The sequence below is a fragment of the Mustela nivalis genome (genome assembly GCF_964662115.1).
Source record: "Mustela nivalis genome assembly, chromosome: X".
Lineage (NCBI taxonomy): Eukaryota > Metazoa > Chordata > Mammalia > Carnivora > Mustelidae > Mustela > Mustela nivalis.
In genome coordinates, this window is record NC_139040.1 from 23564935 (window position 1) to 23577529 (window position 12595).

The window sequence follows — 12595 nt, forward strand, 5'->3', positions numbered from 1 at the left end:
AGCATTTTGCTATCAGATCAGTTAGGTTCCCTTAAAACACAAAGTTACTGTGAGAAAATATAACTGATTGGGTCTCCTTTAATTTTTCAATGCTTTTAGGACATTTAGGTAAGTGATAATGGGAAAATATGTGTGTATTCATATGAAATTAAAATTACTAAATTGAAACATACACATGAAATGCAAGTTCACTTCTCCAAAATATATTATAAAAGATGTAAAATTTGGAGATAAGTGGATTAAGCTTTTTTTTTTTTTTTAAGTATAGTAACTAGAAGTCTCATTTTTCATTTGCCAATCAGCTATAGTCTGGTTCTTTTGGGTCTTTCTTTGCAATACATTGAATTTTTATTTAATTCAACTCCAGTTGCCATTTTCCCCCCAAATCAGTGTTTTCAAAATTCCATTCTAGACTAGTTATAGCAAATGTATATTAAGTTCATGGTAGCTGGTATTTAGTACATAAAATTACGAAACTGAGAATGCCATTATGCCAGCTCATTTTTGACCTAGGATACAGTCACCTGTCTTTCTATGGATTGACTTATCTTCAGGCTCTTACCTATATTTGGTCCAATCTGCGGGGAACAATATTACAGGGTCATGTGGTATAAAGCATGACCAGCAAAAAACTTCTTTTAGAGTAAGAGCTATGGGTGAGGCCAGTTGACATCAAAGATGCTGTGGGAAGACAGGCACCATGCTCTTTTCCTACTCCTCTTCAGGATGTTTAGGTATCATTAACCAGGAATGAAAGAAATGGAATCTCTTTTGAAGTTTATTGATCCTATAGTTCTATGAATTAGGAATTAGAGAAAATAACACTAAAAATATTACATATTTCCTTTTCTTATAAATTTGAAACCGTACATTATGCTGTATTTTAGATTTTTTAAATGATTGAGACTGATTTGACATGTCCAAAAAACTCTTAACAAGAGAAACCAGACACTTGGGTAAGAATTCAGTATATCTTCTTGTTTCCATGATCGTAAAAAAAGTTGTGTATGGTGGAATGAGAGACACCAAGTAGAGAGAGTGGCACTTCACTCTATTTTTCCCCTACCAAACCCTCAAATGTTCTAATGACCTCAGCCAAGTCAAAATAATTCAATATAACTTAAATCTATCCTAGCAGTTCTCAGCAGTTGGTTCAAGTTTTTGGCTGAGTTGTACATTTAGCATTTATAACTATATTCTATATTAAAAATAAAACCAGTACTTCTTAATCTTCAAAGAAGTAAAACAAGAGACAAAAACAAACAGTATATCACTTGTTTTTATAAGCAAAAATTCAACACAATACATACTATAGGCTGTGCATTGTCGTGGGAAACAAGCCAAGATACATTTCAATCTCAGCTCTTTCACCTACTGGCTGTATAAATTTGCTGAGTTGTCTTAAGCTTGCTATACCTTCACTTCCTAACATGTTCAATGGGAGAAATAATACTTGCCTCCAGTTGTTGTGGTAGGTATTAAATAAAATAATTTATGTAAATCGCTTAGCAAAGTACTTGTCTTATTAATAAGCACTCAATAAACAACAGTCCTCTAGACCACATCTCCAAAGCAATGAATATAAAACAATCCACTAATGTATCAAAGAACATATTAGATATTTAAATTGTACATTACTTCATTTTTAAAAATATATATATTTATATATACATAAATACATTTATAAAATTTCAAATAAATGTAAACATGTGCTTATCTCATATATGCTGAATTTTGGAGGGTATTTTAATTTTTTCCCTTTTTGTTTGCCTCATCCCTCTTTCTCTCCTTCCCTCCTACCAACTACCTTTCTCCACAATACACAAATATATTCTAGATATTCCATGTTAGAATACTAGTATACATCTGCATTATATTAATTAATTAAATCTCCTTTTTTTCCTCAAGAATGTTTAAGGTATATTGATATAGTACAGTGTGTATGTCATATTAAATAAATAGACAAAAATCAAGTGTACTTGCTTAGATTTTTTTTTAACTTTGTGAAGTACAGTCTTCTGCCTACTTTTGTAAGTTCTATGAGGTTGTGAGGACACTTTTAAAATGCCTCATTTGTACTTAAAAAAAAGGCAACCAGACAGTATATTAACCTTGACCATCTAAACCTATATGGTTAGAAATTTGTCTGTTCATGCTCTGTTAAAGAATCATGATTCTAGCACCTCACTGAGATTATTACGTTGCAGCCTCCTTAGGTACACTTATATGGTGGCATTAATGCTGAATGTATTCTTTCTTGCTTGCTCTATTAGGTGCCTAGCAGTTGTGTATGGTGAAGGGAATGATGCCAAGGAGAGTGGTACCTCACTACATTTTCTTATCTCTAACCCTCAAATGTCCTAATGGCTTCTGCCAAGTCAAAAGGCAAGTCTTCACAATTAGAGGCTAAGTCCAAAAGAATACTTCGTTTTTTCTCTTTCAAATATTCTGACAACTTTTCGATGTCTATATATGTTTCATGGTTTCTTAATGATAAGATTTTTTTTTAATTTTGAGATTATTATAGATTCACATACAATGGTAAAAAATGCAGAAACATCTGGTGTATGCTTTACTCAGTTTCCTCCTCCTTCAACAACAAAAAAACTATAGTAAAATATCAAGAACAGAATACTGGTATTAATATAGTTCAGATACAGAAAATTTCCAACATTACAGTGATACTTATTGTTGCCCTTTTATTGCCACATCCATTTTCCTCCTACTCTTCTTCCCATATTTAGCTCCTGGCAATCATTAGTCTGTGTCATTTCAAAAATGTTATATCAATGTTATGTAAAAAGCATATACTATGTAACTTCTCAATATTGGCTTTTTACATTCAACATAATTCCCTCAAGACTCATTCAAGTTGGAGCTTGTATCAATAGTGTGTTCCTTTTCTATTGTTGAGTACTCTTCATGGTATGGATATGCCACAGTTTGTTTAACCATTCATCTGTTGAAGGACTTCTAGATTTTCTCCACATTTTGTCCATTGCAAATTTGTCCATTGCAAATTAAGCTGTAATATAGGCATGTGCAAGATTTTGTATAAACATATGTTTTAATTTCTTTAAGACAAATGTCCGGGAGTGTAATTGCTTGGTTATATAGTACGTATATATTCACATTTTAATTTTTTTTTCTAAAGAGCGAGGGAGAAGGAGGGGCAGAGGGAGAGGAAGTGAGAGAATCTTAAGTAGGCTCTGTGCCCAGCACAGACCCCAACATGGGGCTTGATCTCACAACCCTGAAATCATGACCTGAGACAAAATCAAGAGTCAGATACTTAACCTACTGAGCCACCCAGGTGTCCCCAGGATTTATGTTTTTTGGCTGTTTTTTGTTTGTTTGTTTGTTTTTGTTTTTTCTTGTTTTTGTTGTCCTTAGAGTGAGGGCCTGGAAGGAATAGGGATGTTTTATCCTTTCCAGAACTCAAAGTCTCCCTTCCTGTACTTCTGTGATGTTTTGCACAGTTCTAATACCCATCCTTCATTACTGCAGACATAAGGGCATTGCATTATGACTTGGGAGATGATATTAGATGTGTTAAGAGACAGCCTGTTTATCTTTGGTACCTTATCCACCAGAGCATACAAAGCCGTCTCTTTGTTCTTGTGTTCTTGGAGAAGGGTGTGTGTGTACAGAGTTGGTATCAACCAGTAGCCTCACAGCACCACGTTATCACTGTGTAACTGCCTCGGTAAAATCCTATCACCAAGCTGCTCTGAATGCTCTGAAGCCACAGACCAGGGTATGAAACTTCCAACTCCTGAGACTAAGCCGGTGCTCTGAACCTTTACATTGTCTCATCAGTGTATCCGTCGGCGAGCTCCTGGTCTCAGATCTCAGCGGCGACGGAATCAAAGAGGCCGCTGCTGCCCAAGAAGCAGAAGCGGCCGGCAACTAGGCGCTCGCTGGTCCACTACCTGAAGGGCCGCGAGGTGGGCGCATGGGGCGGCGCCGGGCTCTCGGGCTCAGAGGGCGAGCTGCGAGGCTGTGCCGTGCAGAAGCTGCCTGAGCTGTTGAAGGAGCGCGAGCTGGCCCTGGGCACACTCAACAAGGTGTTCGCGTCGCAGTGGCTGAACGCCAGGCAGGTGGTGTGTGGCACCAAGTGTAACACCCTCTTCGTGGTGGATGTGCACTCGGGTCAGATCACGCGCATCCCCCTGATGCGGGATCGGGGGGCCTGGTTGGCCCGGGCTCAGCCGACCTGCGGTATCCACGCCATTGAGCTGAATCCCTCCAAGACGCTTCTGGCCACTGGGGGTGAGAATCCCAACAGCCTGGCTATCTACCAGCTGCCCACCCTGGACCCCGTGTGCCTGGGCGACCGCCATGGCCACAAGGACTGGATCTTCACCATCGTCTGGATGAGTGACACAGTAGCTGTGAGCGGCTCCCGTGACGGCACAGTGGCGCTGTGGCGGATGGATCCTGACATGTTCAATGGCAGCATCGCTTGGCACAATGACGCTGGTCTCCCTGTGTACGCCCACATCCGTCCGAGGGACATGGAGACCATCCCCAGGTCCAGCACCAGCCCCAGTAACCGCAAGGTGCGGGCTCTGGCCTTCAGCGGCAAGAACCAGGAGCTGGGAGCGGTGTCCTTGGACGGCTACTTCCACCTGTGGAAAGCTCGCAGCACTCTGTCCAGGCTGTTGTCCATCAGGCTGCCCTACTGCCGAGAGAACGTGTGCCTGACGTACTGTGATGAGTTGTCCCTGTACGCGGTGGGCTCCCAGTCCCATGTCTCCTTCTTAGATCCACGCCAACGTCAGCAGAATATCCGGCCCCTGTGCTCCCGAGAGGGCGGCACAGGTGTGCGCTCGCTGAGTTTCTACCAGCACATCATCACCGTGGGCACAGGCCATGGCTCCCTGCTCTTCTATGACATCCGTGCCCAGAAGTTCCTGGAGGAGAGGGCCTCAACCAGCCCGGACGCCTCTCCTGGGCCCTCAGGAAGGAAGCTCAAACTCACCTGTGGCAGAGGCTGGCTCAACCACGATGACCTGTGGGTGAACTACTTTGGTGGGATTGGCGAGTTCCCCAACGCGCTCTACACCCACTGCTACAACTGGCCAGAGATGAAGCTCTTCGTGGCTGGGGGACCTCTCCCTTCAGGCCTCCATGGGAACTACGCAGGCCTCTGGAGCTAAGGAGGGCTGCTGCGCTTTCAAAGTGCCCAGATTTTCCTTCCAGTCCCCTCTCACTTTCCTTCCTCGTGCTGCGTTTGTGCTTTCTAACTCAGTGTGATGTTTGTCTTGCAGGTGGAAACTGTCAATTTATCTGTCCATAGTGTATGAGAGAGAGAAAGAAGAGAGAGGTATCCTTAAGGCAATCAAAAGTTGGCTTTAATGCTTTTTTATACCTCTCCAAGCCATCTTTTTTTTTTTTTTTTTTAGTTTTATATTTAACTATTTATTTATTTATTAAATAGAGAGACAGAGAGACAGCCCAAGCAGGGGGAGTGGCAGACAGAGAGAGAAGCATTTTCCCCGCTGAGCAAGGAGCCCAATGCTGGACTGGATCCCAGGACCCTTGGATCATGACCCGTGTGAAAGGCAGCTCCTTCACAGACTGTGCCACCCAGGTGTCGTTCCAAACCATCTTTTTGAATTCTTATTACAAGGAGTTTTGACTCTTACTTGTCTTCTTTGAGTTATATATTCTCTTTTTAATTCTATGCAATCATGGTTTTAGAAGTTTGTATATTTCCTTTATCCTGTTTTTTTTTTTTCTGTTAGCAGTATTGCAATAATATTGTGCTTAGTTATTTTCATTGCAAGTAGATAATATAATAAAATCATGCTTAAAAACAAGATCTGTACCTCTGTTCTGGAAAGCTTGCCATAGTTTTATAGACCATTGTTCCAAGTGGAAAATAAATTTCAAGTTTTAGATTACCGAATTTGGAAACATTCCGTTTGCGAATTGTAATCTTAGATATTTATAGTTTTTAAGTTGTTGGTGGTAAACATACTTTTTAAAAAGTGTTTCTTTTGATGCCTGGGTGGCTCAGTCAGTTATCAGTATGGGGCTCCTTGCTTGGCGGGAAGCCTGCTTGTCTCTCTGCCTGCTCTGCCTGCTGCAACCCCTTCTTGTGCTCTCTCTCTCTCTCTCTGGCAAATAAATGAACAAAATATTTTAAGAAGTAAATAAAATAAAAAGTATTTATTTTTGAAAAATAAAGTTGTCATGGAATCTTGTTTTGTACTAAAATCCCAATCTGTCAGAACACTTTAGAAATGCAAGGATTTTGTTCATTGAATGTTCAGAATTAATTTGAAAACCTAATTGATCTTTTTCTCCTTCAATCCTTATGTAAGTTTTAATGACTTGTTAAATAAGTAAATGAATGTGTATTTTTTTCACTTCTTGCCTTAGTACTATCAGAATTTGTGAATATATTTGAATTTTTCTTATTTATGGAACTTGCACAAAATTTCAGTGCCATCATTCAAAGCAGGGATTTTAAGTATAAAAATGTAGGGGCACCTGGGTGTCTCAGTGGGTTAAAGCCTTTGCCTTCGGCTCAGGTCATGATCCTGGGGTCCCAGGATAGAGCCCCACACTGGGTTCTCTGCTCAGCAGGGAGCCTGATTTCTGCCCACTCTCTGCCTACCTCTCTGCCTATTTGTGATCTCTGTCTGTCAGATAAATAAATAAAAATAAAATCTTAAAAAAAAAAACATAGAATATATGGCAGGTGGGGCAGAATGTATTCAGGATATAGACTGGATATTTTTGCTGTTGCTGTTTTTAATACCAAATACTATATTTCAGAATACTTAAAATTTTCTAATTCTGCTTAACAGTTAAGTCACAAGAAAAAACTGCAAAGGAAAAAATGATCCCAGTCCCTACTTTGAAAAAGATGCTTAATTTGTAAAGACCAAATTAGTAAATTATTTCATGAATTTCAAAGAGTCTTAAATAAAGTAGAATGTTTATTATTATTACTTATTATTTGTTGTTTAAAAGTACTAATGTTATAGCCCTCAGTGTAATAATATACAATTATCAAGGATACTGGAAGTTTGTTTCAAGAAAATGGTCTGGAGATTAAAATAAATGGGATTAGGTTAAAGAAAATTATTTTTGTGGTTCAGATAAATACAAATTGTGGTTTGTTAAGAAAACAGACAGTATTTCTCCATATATGAAAATATTGGAAATGAGAAAGGAGACTGGACCTTCCTCAAAAAGGCGAGGTTATGCTGACCTTGGATTAGCATTGTGGCATGTTTGTTTTTCCTTATTTTGGCACTCAGGTGCTGCCTTAGTGTCCATTAGCTACACACTGTTCAGTTGGAAATCTGAACCAATGGTGCGAAAAATGAATTAAGAAATAAAGAAAAAATGAGCATTTGTTTACAGAGATTGTTTTAGCAGGTTGATATAGTTGTTGTTACATAGTAGTAAATTATAATCCTGTGCATGTTTATGTCTCCAACTCAGTCATAACTGGAGAATGTAATTGCCATCTTTGTATTCTCTTATTTCTCCACTAATGTCTGGCAAATCAAAGGCACTCGGTAAATATTTACTGAATGGATGTATTTGCCTCCGGAGATTTAAAGATTAAGACTACAAAAAATAAATGCATAAACACATAGACAAGATTTTTCTCTTAAATAGTATGGGATCCTGCTTTGTTTTCCCAGCTTTGCTCTTTGCCCTAATTCATTTCCCAGTCAGGCTTTGGTGCTTATCCATTTTTCACCTGTAAATACTTAGATTTGAAGGTTTCTTTAAAACATTTAATGTTCTTTTTTTTTTTTTTAAGAAATTAGTTTTGAAAGACTTTTTTGTAGGAGTTTGTCTTCTTACCTAATAGTAGTTATATGCTAAAAATTTCTTAAATATTGGTTGAGAACTTCACCGAAGTAATCACTGCCTGTCTTGTTGTGGGATATAGGGTATTTTTTTTTATAGTATTTGATCATTATTTGTGGACACTGGAAGAACATCTTCAGAGTAAATGATAGACTTCCATGAGGTGGGGTTTTAAAGAAGAATTAGAAGGACTATCTCTTATTTGTTCATCAACTTGCCCCTTCACTTCATCGCTGACTCACTCTTAACTTTCTCATAAGTTAGGTATATCTTTTTGATGCTAAATGACATGGGTTTTCTTTTTAAAAACACTAAATAGCCTAACTATGTATGTATTTATATTATGTAGAAGTTTAATTATTTTAAAACATTTGCTACTTCAGGGACAAAGTGATCTACAGAAGTATAATTAATTATGTAGTTTGTGCGTGAAGTAATTGAAAAAGTAACCCTCCAGGAAACCCATAAATTGTAGGTCACTTAAAATATGCAAGAGGACACATATTTTTATGTACAAGTTATCTATTATGGTTGCCTGAAACCTTTGCATTATAGGTTCTTATAACTATTTTTTAAAAGTGTTAATTCCAGGGACACCTGGATGGCTCAGTCAGTTAAGTGTCTGCCTTCGGCTCAGGTCATGATCCCAGGGTCCGGGAATCAAGCCTTGCACTGGGCTTCTTGCTCAGTGGGGAACCTGCTTCTCCCTCTGTCTGCTACCCTCCCTGCTTGAGCACTCTCGATTTCTTTCTCTCTGACAAATTAAGATCTTTAAAAAAGTTAGTTCTAGGGCTCCTGGGTGGCTCAGTGGGTTAAGCCGCTGCCTTCGGCTCAGGTCATGATCTCAGGGTCCTGGGATCGAGGGCCGCATTGGGCTCTTTGCTCAGCAGGGAGCCTGCTTCCCCCTCTTTCTCTCTGCCTGCATCTCTGTCTACTTGTGATCTCTCTCTGTCAAATAAATAAATAAAATCTTTAAAAAAAAAGTTAGTTCCATTTATGTAACTACATATTTGCATATACCTCCCCAAATATATTTCTGACTTGATAATTTATGTTCTTCCCCTTTACACTTTGGATGAGTTAATTTCTTTTTTTTTCTTTTTTGAGGAGGGGGAGAAAGAAATGACTAATCAAGGATATCCTGTGAAATAAACGGAATACTCTGGAAAAAATTCATCTTTTAAATATACTCTAGCATTAATGATCAAACAGAATTGGATTCTCCAGATGTTGATTTTTTTTCCAGCCAAAGTCAGTGTTGAACAAGTTGTCAAAAATTTTCCATCAATTACTAATTTAGAGTGATTTTAGAAAGCAATTCACAAAGCCCTCCTGGATGTTTTACTGACAGCTTCCTAATCTCTGCAAGTCTAAGGTAACTCAGCTACAATAAACATGTCACTATGTGAGCTGCTCAGGGATGCAGTTCAGATAGAATGACATGTACTAATGTGAAAGATAGGCTGCATAGGCCACAGGTTTTTGCTTTAAGAGATGTTATTTTAAGATCTACTGCTTTAAATGATTACTTACTACTGGCCTGCTGCAAACCCAGAGACACCTAGCACTGGAGGGTGATGTCGACAAAAGGGTAATGTGGTTATAGGAGGTTTCGACAAAACAGGCTAATCTTTAGGAAGAAGGGGTCTTTAACTGCTAGGTGTTATTTTGCATAAGCAATGGTCTTTGCTTCCTAGGCCCTTTCCCTCCTTTTTTTCTTTTTTCCTTCTAAACTCTGTAACATGTCAGGGTCGTATACATTTTATGTCTTCATACTTCCACAGTGAATGTTTTGTTATTATCTTTATACAGAATTTATCAGAATGTAATGCAGTTAACTATGTGAGGATCTTCCTACTCACCCCCCCCCCCCATTTGGATGTGAACGCTCTCATCCCAATACCTAGCACAATAGGCTCCACATACGTGACACTGGGAAATCCAGAGCAATGACTAATATAATAATTTCTTGGAATTAATTATTTTATCAGATTAGTTTACCAGAACCTTTGTAAGTGTAAAAAGCTGGGTTTTTTTTTTAAGATTTTATTTATTTATTTGACAGAGAGAGATCACAAGTAGGCAGAGAAGCAGGCAGAGAGAGAGAGAGAGAGAGAGAGAGAAGCAGGCTCCCCGCTGAGCAGAGAGCCTGATGTGGGGCTCAATCCCAGGACCCTGACATTATGACCTGAGCCGAAGGCAGAGGCTTAACCCATTGAGCCACCTAGGCACCCAAACATTAGTAAATGTAATAAAGATTAGGTTGATGGATGAAAAACATCTAGTGATCATGACAATTCATAGCACAGAATAATTTGGTTGGGCAGCAGAAATTTTGATTATTTAATAGTTTCATAGAGGACTAATAGCAGATCTGGGCCAGCAAGATAAAATGGAATAAATATTTTAGAATCACAAAAACCTGAGTTTGAATCGTAGCTCTATTATTTATTTCTGAATAACCATAGATGTGTTGCTTAACTTCTCTAAACCTGGCCTTCTATTACTAAGTATTCAATACTCAGGATCTAGCATGTTAATACATATAAGCACTCTACAGATACTAGTTCTTGTTCTCTCTAGATTCCCACCAATTCTTTGAAAGCGTATGTGCACTTTTTTATTTAATTATTACAGTTTTACAAGGAAATTTCTATGTGCATTGTGGAAAGTGGTACATATAAAAAAGCAAAATATAAGAAAACAAAAACTCCTCATTTCCATCAGCCAGAGATTACTACTATTTAATAACTCAGTGTATAACTTTCCAGATTTTTTTCTTTTCTTTTTTTAAAAGTTTTTATTTATTCATTTGAGAAAGAGAGAGACAGTGAGAGAGTGAGCACAAAGGGAGAGTGAGAGGTAGAAGCAGACTCCCCGCTGAGCATAAAGCCTGATGTGGGACTGTATCCAGGACCCTGAGATCATGACCTGAGCCCAAGGCAGACGCTTAATGGACTGAGCCACCCAGGCACCCCAGATTTTTTTTTTTGTACATAAGTGTATTCATCTATGTCGTCACTATGAAAATGAGAATATTTTCTGTAGTTTCGTTTGTGATCTGCTTCTTTCAGTTAATGATTCCATCTTTTCATGGCAATAAATATTCATCTTAACTAATATTCAGGAGGTTTTTCATATGTAGAGGTTGAAACTTTAAATGGATGATTTGATGTACCACTCAGGAAATTGGTCCCATTACCAGAAATTGTTAGAATAACATATCAGACATTTAATACAATACATTAGCCCCTCTTATCTATGGTTTCACTTTCTGTGGTTTCAGTTACCCACCTTCAACCACAATCAGGAAGAAGATGATCCTCCTTCTAATTTAGTGTCAGAAGGTCAATAGTAGTCTAATGCTGTGTCCTAATACTCACATTGTCTACCTTGCATCATCTCATCATGTAAGCATTTTATCATCTCATGTCACAGGAATAGGAACGATGAGTATAGCATAATATATTTTGAGAGAGACCACGTTCACATAACTTTTATTACAGTATATTTTATAATTGTTATACTTGTTTTACTTTATTATTTATCATTGTTAATCTCTAAGTGTGACTAATTCATAAATTAAACTTGATCATAAGAATGTATAGGGAAAAAATAGGGACACCTGGGTGGCTCAGTTGGTTGAGCAACTGCCTTGGGCTCAGGTCATGATCCTGAAGTCCCGGGATTGAATCCCACATCGGGCTCCTTGCTTAGCAGGGAGTCTGCTTCTCCTGCTGACCTCCCTACTCTTATGCTCTTTCTCTTTCTCAAATAAATAAATAAAATCTTAAAAATAAAAAGGATGTATAGGGAAAAAAACAGTATATATAAGGTTTAGTACTATCTGTGGTGAACCTCAAGAGTTAATTGTAAACATTTATCATGTAGTGATAATCTTTGTCTAGTTGCTTGCTTAGTTCAATGATTTTCAGATATTGGAGCATATCACAGCCACATGCACATATTTTAAAAGTGTGAGTTGCCGAAGTCTCAACTCAAACCTACTGAAACAGAATTTCCTTGTAAAAACACCATTTTATTTGAGTGTTTTCAAATTACTTCAATCAAAAAGCAAATGAGATAATATCAACAAAATGAGGAATCTGCCCTAAAAGTTTATGGTGTAGCATAGCTGAAAAATATCTAATTCATTTATTATAAAAAATCACTAGTGACCAAAGAAGGTAAATACAGTATTAAGATTATATTAAACAGAATGAGAATATGGAGAGTACAGCAATTGCTTCATTCTGAGGTCATGGAGAGCTCCATGCTTGGAGGAAGAGGCAATGTTTGAGCTGGGTATGGAAAGCAAAATAAGAGTGGAGACTGAGTACTAACACTGGGTTCAAAGTACATTATGAGTGTCTGGAATGTATGAGCACATACATACATACAGGGCTGTTGCAGTTTGACCTTGTGGAATTTGAAGTGCCTATGGGATTTCTAGGTACAATGTCTGGTTGTAGTTGAAAATACGGACCTGAAGCTCATGAGAGAGGTTAGGGCTAGAGGTTAGGACTAGTGGGATTCACCACTACAGAATGGTACTTGGGAGGAGGTAGGGAGCAGTGTAGTGTCTCAAAGTCTGGTTCTCATTCCAAAACCCACCTGTATTAAATAGGTCTGCACATCAATGTATACATGCATTACTGTATGCCTGGAATGTAGTATGTAATTAATGACTTCTAGATAGATAGCCAAATGAATGTTTAGTGAATATTAAATGCTACTTAGTGATCCCAAAAAA

The 12595-nt window shown here is 38.2% G+C and overlaps 1 pseudogene across 1 annotated transcript; it reads left to right on the forward strand.

The window, feature by feature from the left end:
* The first annotated feature begins 2363 nt into the window (after positions 1–2363).
* LOC309856590 (DDB1- and CUL4-associated factor 12-like protein 2 pseudogene) lies at positions 2364–5162 on the forward strand (annotated as a pseudogene). Its single transcript has 2 exons — positions 2364–2385; positions 3820–5162. The product of its transcript is annotated as a DDB1- and CUL4-associated factor 12-like protein 2 pseudogene (transcript).
* The last annotated feature ends 7433 nt before the right edge of the window (positions 5163–12595 follow it).